Source organism: Haemaphysalis longicornis, unplaced genomic scaffold, assembly GCF_048455015.1.
Source record: "Haemaphysalis longicornis isolate Haplotype H1 unplaced genomic scaffold, Haemaphysalis longicornis Haplotype H1 scaffold_6, whole genome shotgun sequence".
Classification (NCBI taxonomy): Eukaryota; Metazoa; Arthropoda; class Arachnida; order Ixodida; family Ixodidae; genus Haemaphysalis; species Haemaphysalis longicornis.
In genome coordinates, this window is record NW_027526407.1 from 51,555,810 (window position 1) to 51,571,157 (window position 15,348).

At 48.1% G+C, this 15,348-nt stretch overlaps 1 protein-coding gene across 1 annotated transcript in view; it reads right to left on the bottom strand.

Annotated features, from left to right (window-relative positions):
- LOC144142650 (homeobox protein OTX2-like) overlaps window positions 1–15,348 on the bottom strand; it is a 102,166-nt gene that overhangs the window by 16,253 nt on the left and 70,565 nt on the right. The window lies entirely within an intron of this gene.

Below are 15,348 nucleotides of genomic sequence, written 5' to 3' on the forward strand. Positions count from 1 at the left end.
TCGCGCTAATTCAGTCAAGATGTCTCTGCGCACGTTCGAAAGATAGCGCATGCAACAGATAAGCAGTTAAACAACGCAAGGCCTTCAAAGTTTTCCGTTACCGCTGCGAAGTCGATCGGGTGAAGTTCTTCTCACCCGTTTCGATGATCCTAACGCGTCTGCGACGAGTATGGTACGGATAATCACTTAATGAAATTCAAAACAGCGCAAAAAGACGGGACAACGAACGACGACGCACGGCGCTGACTATACTCGGTTACAACTCAAGAACGGCACCACCTCATGTAGTGTATCACTCCGCCAAAGCGCTGGACCCGTGACGTCAGTGCGCGCGCATTTTGAAAGGGGTTTGCTATGAATGAGTGATATCGTCTGCCTTGTCTCACGCAGTTTGCTTGTCGTCACTGGAGTCGTTTATAAGCATATTAAGTCTAAAAAATCACGGGAACGGATCACGCCATGTTCAAAATATTCCCAGTAACGCCCTACTTTCGCCGCGCGGAGAAATATCCGGCTACAGTGATAAGGCACAGCGGCAATTTCCGGTGCCGTTCTTAACTTGTCACCGAGTATAGCAACTGGTTGGTTTGCAAGGCAGGCGGCGATTGTGTTAGTAAGCAGTCTGTTGAATTACTAAGTAAGGAAGTCCGCTATCTGGATTGTCATGACTTTTATTTGTAAAGGCTGGAGAGGCAGGACAAGCAACAGGAAGGTGACAGAGTGCAGAATACTCAACAGCTTGCGAGCAGGTGATAGCGTATTATTGGCAATTGTGCACGGGTGGTTCAAATGTAACATCAGCTCGACTGCTTTAGGAATCAGAGACTGACAATCTCGTCTCTCTGAGACGTGTGCATACATTTGCTCTTCTGTACATAGAAATTCACATATGCAATAAACTTCTCCCCTTTTTCATACACCATTCTGTGGCTTAGTGGTTCTCCTAAGTATTCAAACAATCAAATTTTACACAAGTAAAAAAGACACACTGAACGGGCTGCTTATGCGTGCGAAACAAGATGGCAATTGAGATTAAAAACGAAATGCACACTTGCATACCCGCATTTGCAAACATTAAGCGATGATAGCGAACAAAGAATGACGAGACACATTTGGAGTACAACTTTCATTTTAACCTCGCCAGCGGCAACTCCGGGAGGAACGCTGCGACTGCCTCCTTACAAGAAAAGATCATAAGCAATGTGCTCACAACATGGTGCTTCCACTAAACAAGTACCACTTGATACGTCGTTACACACAGACGTCGACAAAGAACAAGCATTGAGATGAGTCGAACACATTGAGCCTCTACATCCATTCAGCAGCAGCCATGGCTCCAGTGGCTCTGTTGACAGGGCCGTTGTTCACCTGCGAATGTAAGCAGCGTGGTTAAAGGGTGATGAAGTATGCACTGGGCACAGTGCAAACAAATGTCAACATTACTTGAAGCCATCAATAACAAAGCTTGTGTAAAGGTTACTGCAGTCAATTGTTATGACATGGACTGTTGAACTGAAACAGAGGAGCATAAGCATCCGTGAGCAAATGAGGAAAAGTTAAATATGAGCAAAATAATGCTTACGAGGTGCTCAGCAAAAACTAGGAGAGGGCAAACAACTGATTTACCTGACTGCACTCTCCGTGCAGTTTTTTTCGTAACGTGGTTGCAATTGTCCAGGAAAAGCATTGCCCTGTCCGACACCGAGTTGTGAGCGTTCCCGTTTCATTGCTGCTCTCGAGCGCTGCCGAGATCTGCCGAGCACGAAATGCGCCGTGCGAACACCGGCTTCGCGATAGCGCGCATTCGAGCATTTTTAGCCGCTAGCTGGAGAGCGTCCGAGTGTGAGCTTATGAGTACATAACGTAACGTATGAAACAGAGCCAAAACGTAGCGAAACAAACGAGACAACACTAGCGCGCGGTTGTTTCTCGCTTCCTCGCCTCGCCCCGTCATCGCGCAGACTCGCAAGTTGCTGCAAGTGCGATCGCTAGCTATCTGTCGTACGAAATTACAAACACGGTCACGGCCGCTAATCCGAAGTGATACGGGCAAGGTCCTTTTAAAACGTTGCGAAAAGTGCTTACCTTTCGGCGCACAATGGCGCCGCCGCCAACTTGCTTCAGCTGTGGCCGCTGAACGATGAGCCACTATACTCGGTTACAACTCAAGAACGGCACCACCTCATGTAGTGTATCACTCCGCCAAAGCGCCGGACCCGTGACGTCAGTGCGCGCGCGTTTTGAAAGGGGTTTGCTATGAATGCGTGATATCGTCTGCCTTGTCTCACGCAGTTTGTTCGTCGTCACTGGAGTCATTTATAAGCATATTAAGTCCAAAAAATTACGGGAACGGCTAACGCTATGTTCAAAATATTCCTAGTAACGCCCTACTTGCGCTGCGCGGAGAAACATCCGGCTACGGTGATAAGGCGCAGCGCCAACTTCCGGTGCCGTTCTTAAGTTGTCACCGAGTATAGTCAAACGGTTGTGGTCACCTAGTGACTTAATGGCTTTAAAGGGTTGGTGCGTCACGGAACTAATCGTGTGAACAAGGTAATATTCAATGTCCGAGCCTTCCACTGTAGCCAGAAGCACAGAATCGGTTCTCGAGGTTCCCGAGCAGCGACGGATCGACGCCACCACCACCGCTGCTTTTTCTTCATTGAACATTTAAGCGCCTGCACCCAAATTGAAGCATAAGTGTTCAAACACAACCAAACAACCACCACTGGTCTGATCACTGTCAACGCCGTGCACGATAACAACAGTAACGTAACGAAACTGCCTCTTGTCCAAGCAAGCTTGATCGCCGCCACCGTTATGGCCGCGGCCTGCACGGCCCGAGTTGCCAGCATACTTTTGCACTGCGGTGACGTCATGTGAATACTCCTTACAAACCAACCAGTTGCTGGCTGTCAGCGCCGTGGGTCGTCGTTTCCTGTCCCGTCTTTTTGCGTTGTTTTGAATTTCATTTAGTATGCACCAACTAGCCCAAACCACCGTTCTAACGCAGTATAATCACTTATTGGGCACGTTTATATATATATATATATATATATATATATATATATATATATATATATATATATATATCGATTCGATGGTGGTTTATTTTACACAAGAAACAACATACAATGGGTATATACAGGAGGAGGTCCCGAAGTCAATGACTGCAGGGGGACCTCCTAACACACACAGATATATATATACATATATATGTATATATACATCTTTCGCCTCTATTCCCAAGGGGGGGGGGGGGGAGGTAATTACCTTTTTTAAAATTTTCCCGTTGTGTTTCTTTTTTGTTTGTTTTTGTTTTTTGTTATCTCGTATTCGTTCCGCGTGAATGCGATTTTTTGCCGATGTCAAATGCGTGCATGGGCATATCTTGTTTTGACCCCTCTTTCACCCCTGTTGCCACGGGGGAAAGGGTAAATTGCGTTGTTAAATTTTTTGTTTTTTTTTTTTCCTTTCTTTTCTTGTTTGGCCTTTTTTTCCTCTTCCACTTCTCTACTTCCTTTTCTGCCGACCATCCATGATCCCATTGTACAAACTCTCCCTTCCCTTGCCCTCGCCCTTGCTACATTTTCTGTATATACATGACCCTGAAACCAACTTATTCTGTACTCTGAAGAAAGGAAGTCCTCTTCCTGAAACGTCAGTAGACTTCTATTTTTATTTTCTAATGCTTATTTCGTGTGTTCCTATCTCTACTTAGTGTATGTTTCCAGACTACATATATATATATATATATATATATATATATATATATATATATATATATATATATATATATATATATATATATATATATATATATATATATATATATATATATATATATATATATATATATTGTTACGTGGCGGCATATATTGTTACAATATATATATATATATATATATATATATATATATATATATATATATATATATATGTGTGTGTGTGTGTTTGTGTGTGTGTGCGCTTCCCCCGTCATAACAGCAACTGTTAAATAAGGATACCGCTTATGGTCTTACACGAAAAAGAGCAGCTTCAGGTGAAGAGAAACTGTACTCGCGAAGGCTGAATAAATTCACAAAAGTTATCCAGCCTCTGCGCCCGCACAACAAACCGACACCGAGGCCCATTCAGCGATATTGGCCAAAGCGCCTAAGTATTTGCCCTAAGGATTAAAGGCAAGGAGGGGTAGTCTGGTAAGCCGGGATTAAGGGGGACTTAAGAAGGCGGCGGAAAGAGTTCTTAGGCCGTCGACCACGCGCAGTCCGTAACAATGCCTGAGACGCTGCTACCGCGCTTCCAGCAGTAAATGACGCGTACGATTTCACGGCTCGAATATGTTGCGTCTCGGATTAACTTTAACCGCTTTGCATCGTATACCAAAGGCGCACTCCACGACACGCGAACACTGGAGAAGTTAGCGTAGAACGCTGCCACGCGAGTACGGGTCAGTCGAGCTCGCACACACGGGTGGTCCAACCTGTCAGCGCGGAAAAACTAAACTTTGTTTTTTAGCGCGCCGAGGTGGCGCGTTGCGCTACGGCCGAGGAATTTATATAGAACTCGTTTCTGGGCGTGTTGGTTACGATCTAAGAACACGATAAGTAGCGCAAATAAACAACACGCGAGAAATCGCCTGTCCGTGGAGCCCGTCTGTATCGTATTTTTCGTGTGTAACTTATTTGCTCTACTTACCATGAATTTACGTACGCTAACCCGGGTTCCTCTGGCGCAAAAACAGCGCCTGAGCGAACAGACGTCTTTTTTTTTATTTGATTGATTGTAGGGTTTAACGCGCCGACGCAATGCAGGCGATGAGACACGCCGTAGTTGAGGGCTCCGGATTAATTTTCACCACCTGGGAATCTTTAACGTGTACCGAATCCTCGTACACACGGGCGTTCTTGCTTTTCGCCTCCATCACAAAAGCGGCCGCAACAGACTTTTTTTTGCTTGTCGCCTAATAGTAAATGGACGTTACAATAGCAACGATATTAGGGCAAAAGCTGTAAGTGGCCACATTGTGCAAAAAACTGTTGTTGACCAACGCAGAAAATGGCCGCCGCTGGAGAAGTAAATCAAAACAGATCTGAGTTCGTATTGGAACTGAACCCGAGCCTCCCACTACTGCGGGACAGGTGAACGCGACGGCACCTGACTAGAACATCCGCACCCCAGCCGCGAGAAACTACGATTCTTGGAAAGCTGTGGCTCCAGTGCGCCGGTCGAAGTACTTCGCGCCAGTAAACGAAGAAACGAAGACGATCAAAAAGACGCAAACACGATGTAGCACTGAATAAGTCTGATAGGTATCGGCACCGAAAGATTTTCACTAGCATAAGCCAACTCGGACGATACGACCCCATGAATACTATCCAGAGAGGCGTTTTAATTTTCCTCCCTCATTGTCGATAAGCGCGACACAGCGCCCTACGCATCTCGCATGCCCGTGCTTTTTTGTGCCGAGCGCCCGCCGGCGGTAGTTTCACACGGCCGCCGCGGGGTGGCGCCACGCGATCAGGGCGCGCGCACGCGCTCGTGTTGGCGCCGAGCCGTGGAACCAGTCTGGTCTCGGTGAACAATAGCTCGGCGAGCGCGCACGCTCGCACGCAGGCGAACGCCGCTCGTCCGGCGCTGTAGCCACTGTAGCCGTATGCCTACGCCGCCGCCACCGCGGGACTCTCCTTTCATCTCGCGCCGCCATCTCTCGCCGCGCGTGCGATTGCGTAAACTGCGCTGCCGCAGCAGCCGGCGGGAGGGAGCAGAAGCTCGGCCAGCGACGTTTCGGCTCCCATGGCGCCCGGCCGACGACGAGAGAAAGCGAACGCTCTCGTGCCGTGTTCCACGGACCGCCGTTGTCTTGGCTTGGCTTCGCGCGGGCAAGGGCGATCACGTTACACTCCAATCCATGGCGCACAACCGTTGAGGGCGAGGGATTACACAATTACAGTAATCCCTAGTTAACTCGAACTCGGTATCTCGAAATATCCGTTAGGTCGAATCTTTCTTTCTCCGCGAATTTATGGCACATAGACGCCATGTCTTTGCCCCTCTTCATCTTTACACGTTTCTTCGGGATACCGCGGATACCTCGAGATGTCGACAGAGAGGACACAAGGCAAAGTCCACTGCAGACAGCTGATACGGTCTTCAAATCGAATGTTTGACGAAATCTTGTCTGGTTCATGGTTTCGAAGATTCTGGTTCAAAGATTCATAGTTGAAGAAACTGGTGGTCACCGACCAAAGCTTTATTTTAAAATGTAAAGAGACGTTTCGGCTTCCATACGGAAGCCTCGTTCACACTCCAGATCGCCGACCAAAGGTTAATTTAAAAAGGTAAAAAGACGTTCGTCGATCACAAAAAGTCGGCGATCACCAGTTTCTTCAACTATGGAGTTGATAAGGTCTGCGTACAAACGCTTAGCTCCCACTACGCGCCGAACGCGGGCGTAAACGGCAAATTTACGGTTTACGAGGCAGATGTTCCCGTTCCCGGAATGCTGGTCCGACGCCTACATCGTTGAGAGAGCTGTGGACGATGGAGCTGATCATGAGGACGAAGAAGGGTCCCAAGAAGTGCCGACAATGGCAGAAACAAGAAGCTTGCTGCGCCTGCTTCGCAGCAAGGTAGAATGCAGCCATGGCGACCAACAATTGATGCTATCCATTGGGCAGCTCGAGAACGCTTTTCTGGGACCAGATGAGAACGTGAAACAGGTGAGCATCACGCAGGTCGCCTTCCGCAATAATATTTTTTTCCCCTAAGAATTGTTATTACGAAAGCTCCACTGTGCAGTGGGGCTTTGCTACGAGCACCAGCTCTCATTTCAGTGACCTAGCCACAAATTTTGAGCATTTTGCTTAACTCGAAAGTCCGCTTATCTCGAAATTTTCAGCGGATTTCACGACATCGAGTTAACAAGGGATATAGTGCTTTTTATTCACCCGTTCTGAACAGTCCAGAGGCGAAATTTTCAGATTTGTCCGTTTCGCGTCCGTTTCAAAGTGTTCGTTTCGAGTGAGCCCTGATTGGATGAAGGCAGACGACCGGATGTGACGCAGCACATCCGTTGGTCAGAGGCTTCGCAAGTGAAATTATACATTACGACTGAAATGATTTTTTTCGAAACGGAAACAATTCAGAATTCCTACCCTCAGCCCTTCCTGGACAATCAGGAACTGCTTTCTCAATTGAAATTGTACGGGAGAGAAATACGGGGCTGCATGCTCTGGAAAGGTTCGGGGCAGTTCAAAACGACAATTTATTATTATTCATTTAGAAGGGGTGACTGAAGGTCTAGTCAGGGCTGGGAAAGGCGGTAAAAGAAGCGAGGGCATCTACATCATCTTGTATATCTGCGTGGTACTTGCGGAAGTCCACAGGGACGTGACAGCATCTTTTGAGGTCTTCCGGCCCAGAAAAGACGACGCCCACTCGTGGAGGGTCTTGAAGTTACGCCGAAGACGGGCTCCTATCTCCGCCGCGAGCCCCGAGCATTCCCACGGTATGATTACAAAAAGAAAAAAAATGCCGGACCATCTCCACTAACTTGAAACCTGGGAAGAGGCGAAGCATGCAGTGTATAATTGTATTCTTGGCGCCTTGGTGTTTTTGCCCACGGACATGAAACCGTTGGGGGTAGAGGTATACCGCTTTGCTCTAAAGATCTTGTGTCTTTGGAGCACGAAGAGTTCTAGCGCGAGGCGTAAACGGGTTTCCCGGTGTTTTAGTATCGTTACTACATGAGTCGACGATTACGACGACTACATGAGACGCCAACAGCCCCAGCCCCTAAGGGGCTTCACCCTTGATAGGAGAGACCAAAAGTTCCTGCATCGTGCTAGCTAACACAACGGTGACGTCGGTTCTCTGTCTCTTGACCATGCGTAGCCGTTTTCAATCCTAAAAGTGAGGCTGTTCACTGCACGAAAGTGAGATGCTGCAGTTATCTTTTGAAACGCATTTTATCGCCAATTGTATGCTGCTTTGTATATTAGCAAAATAAATGCACCGCTTCTAGCTGGTTATTTATTACAGCAAAGCTGCCTATGGCTAGGATCCAGCAGATCATCTCCGGCAACAGAGCGATGTAGACAAGAATCGCACGCGAGCGTACCGCCACCTTGCGGCGCCCACTCAAATTTACCGGGATCGTAAAACTGTGCGTCTTGCCTTCAGTGTATGGATAACAGGAAATGAAAAAGAGTCCTAGGGTCTTCATAACATTTTAAAATAAGACGGCTTATATTTCCCCTGGAATATGTCTTCAAGCAATGCACTTGTGTGTAGAGGTGAAGCCCACTCTAAAAAAATCAGCGCAAGCTTGGTTTTTGTAAGATGGCTTTCCCACATTGACTGCTGCGCAGTGAAGCACGTCCACCTTCGGAGGAAATATCATTACATTAAGTGGCTCTAATTCTTGTTTTATCGAAACTATCCCGAAACAAATTATATGACAATTAGCCGCTAAGACGAGTCTAACATCGCGCCGAGTTTTCTTTACTTTCCAAAATTAAATAGTTGACAGCGAAGTCGTAAATATTGGGGATTCTCGTCCGCTGTCAATACAAGGGCTTTTGCGGGAAGGGAAATGGCCCGCCCCACGTTTGTCCACTGTAATGAAACTCTAATTCGTCAAAGTTTCGTTCAGGTGGTTAGCCAGGAAGTGTGCTCAATCGCAAATTACGAACGTGTTTTGCTTCGTGCCGCCCTTGGAGTACGACCCGGTCAAAGCATATTGTCGCTCACTTTGAGGCTCGGCACCACAGCTTTGCTGGGGCGGTATTCCCGTGTTTTGTCCCTTTTGTGTCCCTTTCAAAAGTGTCCCTTTTGAGCGAGCCCTGATTGGCTAAAAGTGAACACCCGGATGTGACGCCTTAGAAGCACGGCGGAGCTATGAGCCGTGGCTAGTACTCGGAGCAGACGATTTGGAGCAGACGATTTTTCGTCGCCTTATCGTTGGTTCGCTCGCGGAACAAAAAACACATAAAAGATACTCTGATACGGTTTCAGTTCTTTAAAGTGCGTTTGCAAGAGCAGTTACGGTATTTGAATCAAAGGCCCACTGCTTAACCGGAAGTACGTCACGATGAAAGGGACGCAAAATGGACGTTTTCAAAGGGGACAGTTACGAGAATACCGCCCCTGGTCATCCTTTTGGAACATCTTGATGGTAGCGCACTTAAACACGGACACTAATACCCCTGCTACACTAGCGTCCGAATGCCATTTGAACCAAATGTCGTTTGACTCAAACGGCCAGTTGTGCTGCTACACTAGGCTTTGAAATGCCATTCGGCTCGAACGACATTCGAGCCAAATGAGCACCGAGAGAGACATTTGGGATTTCAAATGCCATTTCTAGCACTCTCGCGCGCAGCGTGTTTGATCGGCAATGAAAAAATATTACTTCCATACATAAAACCAACGAAATATTGTTGTTTGTGGAACTTTGTTCACGGTTCACTTACTTAAAATATGAAATCATCATATTTAATTTCCATACTCTCAAAACCAATGGGTCAGTCGCAAAAAAAAAAAAACCATGCAAATATCCACCAGATTAGAGTAAATACTGCTGTCTCTTTTAATTTGATACCATTTTACTGCCTTAGACTGCTCATAAATTTGATTGTTGTATTATTGTACGAATACGGAGCGGGGCGACGACAGCGCCACTACACCACAGTGAACAATTGTGAAAGCTTTGAAATGCCATCGAAATTGTAGTGTAGCATGGCGGATTCTAAATGGCATTTGAAGCACCCCATTTGAGTTAAATGACATTTGGTTCAAATGACATTCGGACCCTAGTGTAGCCGGGGCATAAGAGAGTAGACGACAAATCACAGCGCTGACTCGAGTTTTTTTTTTCGAGTTCCGTTGTGATTTAAAAAGAAGATATCAGTTGCGAGTGAGCACTGTGGTTTGTCGTCTCCTTTCTTAGTGTCCGTGTTTACGTGCGCTACCATTAAGATGTTCTAAATGCAATACCAATTACAGTGGTCACTAATTCTACTGGCCATGCTTCTTCGCTGAGCGGAAGGGCGCTGTTATTTCCAGTCCACTTTCCAATTTTCGGTTGTTTACAACACGTGATATTTGTAAGCTTTCAACAACAGTTCTACCATAGGCATGGTCCAGGCAGCACTTGCGAAACTGCGAACGTGACCTTTAGTCTGGCGAGTACAATTCAAATTTTGTCTTATGACAGCGTCGAAGAATCACCGGTGGCTAAATAATTATTAGTGTGCGACTCTGTATACTAAGGCTTTTTTTTTTCTTACCAGGGACGGAAATATCAGCTTTTAGGGGCTGAGCCCCTTCGGGGCTCGGACTGTTGGTGTCTAATGTCGTCGTAACCGTCGTCTCATGTAGTCTCTGCACTAAAACACCGGGACACTCGTTTACATCTCGCGCTAGAACGCTTTGTTCTTCAACGACAGAAAACTTTTACAGCAAAGCTGTTTACACCATGCTAACGGTTTCATCTTCGTGGGCAAAAACACCAAGGCGGCAAGAATACGTTAAAACAGTGCATGCATGCTTCGCTTCTCCCCAGGTGTCACGTCACTGGAGATGGCCCGGGATTTTTTTAACTATTTCGACGCCAAGTTCGGGGTGGACCGTGCGACCTTGCGTTAGTGACGCAAATCTCCCGGTTTGCTAAATCCAATGAATCTTCGCCCAGCAAATAACGACGTGCATAAGTACCCTGCTGGAAGCCAGCGCGGTGGTGGACTTACGTAATCACATTCACTCAACAGTGCGGCATACAAGGCCTCCCGCCAGGGCTTGGGGACGAGCGCTTTTTATCCGGTAAAGTTCATTATTCCCGCCATAAGCCACATCGATTATTAGTGCGCTACGCGCACGCCAGGAGTTGTCCTCTCCCAGTTTAGGGTAGGCTCTCAGGCTCCCGACGCGGAAGGTTATACAGCGCGTGGGATACATCGGCCCCGCCACCAGGCCGGAGGTTCTCGCGTGTCGGCGACAGTCCGCACCTCTACAAAGCCTCTTATCTGTTTCCAACAGGCGCCGTGGGTGATAATCCACTACCCTGCTCACGACCGTTCACAGTCCACACTGGATATCGATAAGGAGCGCGAGCATCAAAGGCAGAAATGTAACAGGGAAATGTCAAAATGGCGCGCAATGTTCAAGTGTACAGTCATAGACGAATGAAACGCAAACAGAAAAATGTGGACCGGAACACACAAATAGCGCAATTTCTTTCCGGACAAGTCGAACTGAGGCGTGGGTTACTGACGAAATGAAGGAGGCTCGCACTGACGGGTAAGACTTGAAGGTAGCGAAGCTGTACGCAACCTCCACGACGATCACGACCATCACGACGGTTTAATACCCCTGTCACACGGCATATCTAATGTCATTCAAACTGAATGACATTAGCTGTTAATGACATTCGGCTCGGCAGTGCGGGTCTACACGGTGGAACAAATGTCATTTGATTGTGAGAGCGGTGACGATTAGCGAGCTCGCAAAACCGCAAAATTACATTTCAAGCGCATCTTGAATGTTTTCACAGGTAATATTCCTTTGAAAAACGTAACAAAGAAATATTTTTTTAGAATAGAAACAAGAAAACCACCGATTTAGGTGACATCAGTAGACATCACAAGCTGAGACAAGTCTGCAAAAAATCCGGATTAGGGTAGCGCGCACTGGGGACGAGATTTTCTTTTTTGTTAGTACTGGTTTGTCTTTATTTTAACAACAACAACACAAAGAAGATAATATAAGTTTACTGACAGTTTTTAGAAACAGCTAGTATCCTTTGGTTTATTACTGAATTTCCCTGTCTAGGGACGCGCTACTGCTGTCGAGGCTCATTTGGCCACTAACTGAGGTCCGAGACCTCAGTTAGCCGCTAAATGTCATTCGGTATTCTCGTGTAGCGCCGAACTAATGACGTTTAGAGCGAATGACATTTGCTCTAAATGTCATTAGATCTGCCGTGTGACAAGGGTTTAAGTCCGCAATTGCAGCCGATTTGCTTCATCTTCGCTGCCGCAACGACCTTTACTTCATGATCGTTTACAAGTGTGAGCTTCTTTCATTTTTTTTTTTTTTTTGAAGTGATAATCATTGGACCTTGCCTTGGAGGGGCGTACGCTATGATGTGTCTTTCTCGTTCCAGGCAAGTGTTGCCACGATTACGGCGAACGCTGGCGTTTTTCTTTTTTTTTTTTGCCAATTTTGGCCAATCTCCCTAAGTGGGTATGCTTGGCTTGGCAAACGTGCACCAGAGGAGCTGGGCGGTCGCCGCGAAAGAAGCACACACGAACGCTCGGCATTTTCTTGTGGCTTTGTTAACTGCGGACACGAAAAATTACGATTTGCTAAACAACTTCGCTGGCAAAAACAAAGTCGGGAAATGTGGATTTCCAAATATACCAATAGCGCGTGACTATTGGACCTCCACGACCATTATTTATCGAATTTGTGTGCTCCGGTTCATATTTTCGTGTCCGCATTTCACTTGTACGCGTCGCTTTCAATATAAAAAGAAAAGAAAACAAGTGAAACTGCGCGTTGAGGTAAAATCGAAGTAAAAAGACACAACACCAATGTCCTAAAGCGTTGACTAAAGGTGTGTAGAAACGTTATTTGACCATCCGCGCGAAGTCATGGCACAAATTTTATTTTGCAGCGCTCGGGTGAACACCGAAAATTGCACTGCACAGATGCGTTGCCAGAGGTCCCTCCGATAGCAGAGTGGAGGCGAAGTAACCTATGCGCAGAATGGACAAAAGACGACCGCCAGTAGTGGCGCGAAATACAAGTCTGGGTGTGTTTCATTCATTTAGTTCCGGAAAGGCTTCGGCGAGGGTAGGAGCAATTACGCACTCGAATTGAAAACGAATTTTGGACTTAGCTATAGTATGTCTCATAACACGATACTATCGGAAGTTCGTCGCAGCATGGAGCAGAACTATGATGAGTGCAGCAGACAATACTGCTGTCACTGCTCGTGACTCCATGAATAAATTAGGGATTGTTGGTCATAGTGACGTATTTTAAGAGCCGCCAGGTGGCCTTCATGGTTATTCAAAAGTCCTTTGACTTTATTATGGTAGTTTTCTTTTTACTTTCTCTCCAGGGAGAAAGTGCAGCGCTACGCACTTTTTCTCCCTTACGGGAACAATTCCGTCTAGAAGGCTGCGATCGAGCTGGCATCCCTAGTGCTACAAGTTCACGCGTATCTTCACTTATGTCGCAGACTGAAGTTGTTCCGCGGGCCCACCTGTTGTGCAAAGGGCCGCGCTGGGCAAGCACGGCTGCCCGCGCTCGCTCCATCGTAGCGCGGAACCTCCCCGGTCGGCGACAGTGAATGCGCGGCCACCGCCATCTGGCGGGCGGTGAGGGAGGAGGTGCCGCGGCGGCGGCGGCGGCAGCGCCGGGAACGCGGAGCGCACTTCCTGCCTGCCGCCCACAACGCCGCTGGGGAAAGGAGGCGGCGCTGCCTTGTTACCGAGCGCCGCCGGTAATCCTCGGCGGCCATAGCAGTGGAAGAAAGCCCTCCCCGAACGCTGGATTATAACCCCACCCCGGGCAGCAGCGGATTAAAAATCAGCCCGCGTCTCTCTCTCCTCCTCCCCCTTCTCCGTCGGGGAGCTGCTACCGTTCTCCTCCCCCTCCTCCCTCTCGGCCTCCTTCCTTACTCCGGGGCGGCGAAACCGAAACTATTCATGGGCGGCCATCGGCATGTATGATATAATGAAGGCGGTTGGCCGACGCAAATCCCCGGGAGCGCCCCCGAAAAATTGTTCCTTTGTGTCCATATCGGTATCCAACGACTCCCCCCGGCCCCTAATCCGCCCGTGGGGGTGCTCCCCGTAATAATCCCCCCTTTTGTCCAAGTGAGCAGCGCAGATGCGCTTCCATTCACCGGCGCCAAACCGGGAAGGTGCCGCCGATGTCGGCCGCCACACAGCCACGGCCCAGCCCCCCTGCTGAACCCCAATTAGGACTCCGGAACCCCGACAGGAAGAAAAAAAAAAATGGAAACACTTTTTTTCCCGGGCGCCGCGCACGGTCCCCGTGATCGGCGGAGCAGACAGGACACAATGCGCTTCGTCGCCGTAGCGCTGCCGCTTTCACGTTGAAACGGCGCGGGCATAGGACGCCTCCTTGCGACACGCCGGCGCCTGCGTTCTAACCCGGGTGGCATTGCCGACGACCAAAGCCTCTTCCTTTGCGTGCCGCCTTCTCGAGACGTGCTTGGCAAGCCCTCGCGTGGACACTGCGTGCCTTTTAGTTCAGAAGCGGTATTCCCCGACGCGGAGGCCCTATTGTTGGAGCTCACTTTCTTAGTTCAACAAGACAGACACCGGTACACAGTGTGCAAGACGTCGCGACAATCGCTCTCTCTCTCCCTTTTCCTAGCCCGCAAAAGCTGCGGACAAAGCGTACCTTTTTCCGCCGGCTCGAAAAATCCCTCTCCACCACACTCGCTTAGTTAAACAGATGGACACACACGCACGCATATACGGTACAATGCCAGACCGAATAGCTCGCCCCTTCGTACATACGTAGCTGAATCTACGTCCTTTTTTACTCCTTCGGCGGAGTGCAGATAAGAAGATAAACCCCTTTCAGGGAGAGTACAACCTTCTCGGTTGCACAAATGCATACGAGAGAAGAGGAGGAGTCACTGAATCCGCTTTCTTCAGAGAGACTGCAAATATGTAAGATGAGATTACGACTACACACGATAAAGTGTGCACAAACTGACGGCGCCTGTGTGCGAGAACGTCCCACTTCCCCATTGTCGGTACCCGCTAAAGTCGCTTTCCGTGCTCTGCTAAGTACAACAGAGACTCGGAAGAACGCCGCATCGCTTGATACGTGAGACGGGGAGGGAGGTAAGTATTTGATAAACTTTGGAAGTACCTAAAGCTGGAAGCTTAGCCACCCACAAAAAAAGTTAAGCGGTTTAAAGGCGATTAAAGATCTTCACGCCCATACGATCAAGTGCGAGCAAGAGATGTTAGCGACGTCGTGTACGAAGTCGATTTGTACGCGAAAGACATCGCCATTGTCGCACCGACGCAAGTACGCTCCGATGCGATTTGATGCCAACGTGAACTTTTTGAGGACCACGGACGAAACTCTTTAGGTGCAAGTACACGGCTTCGGGCGAACACATCGAGCTAATTTCGTAACTGCACCAGAAAACAGCGCGAACACAGCAAGGTTAGAGGTTGATACGAAATACGCCGACAAAGCATGGTCAGTGAGGTTCTTCGCGAGTTTTCTGCAGCCGTACTCGCATATGTTGCTTGTTGCTTGACCCTTGTGTTTACTCTGTTGTCAACC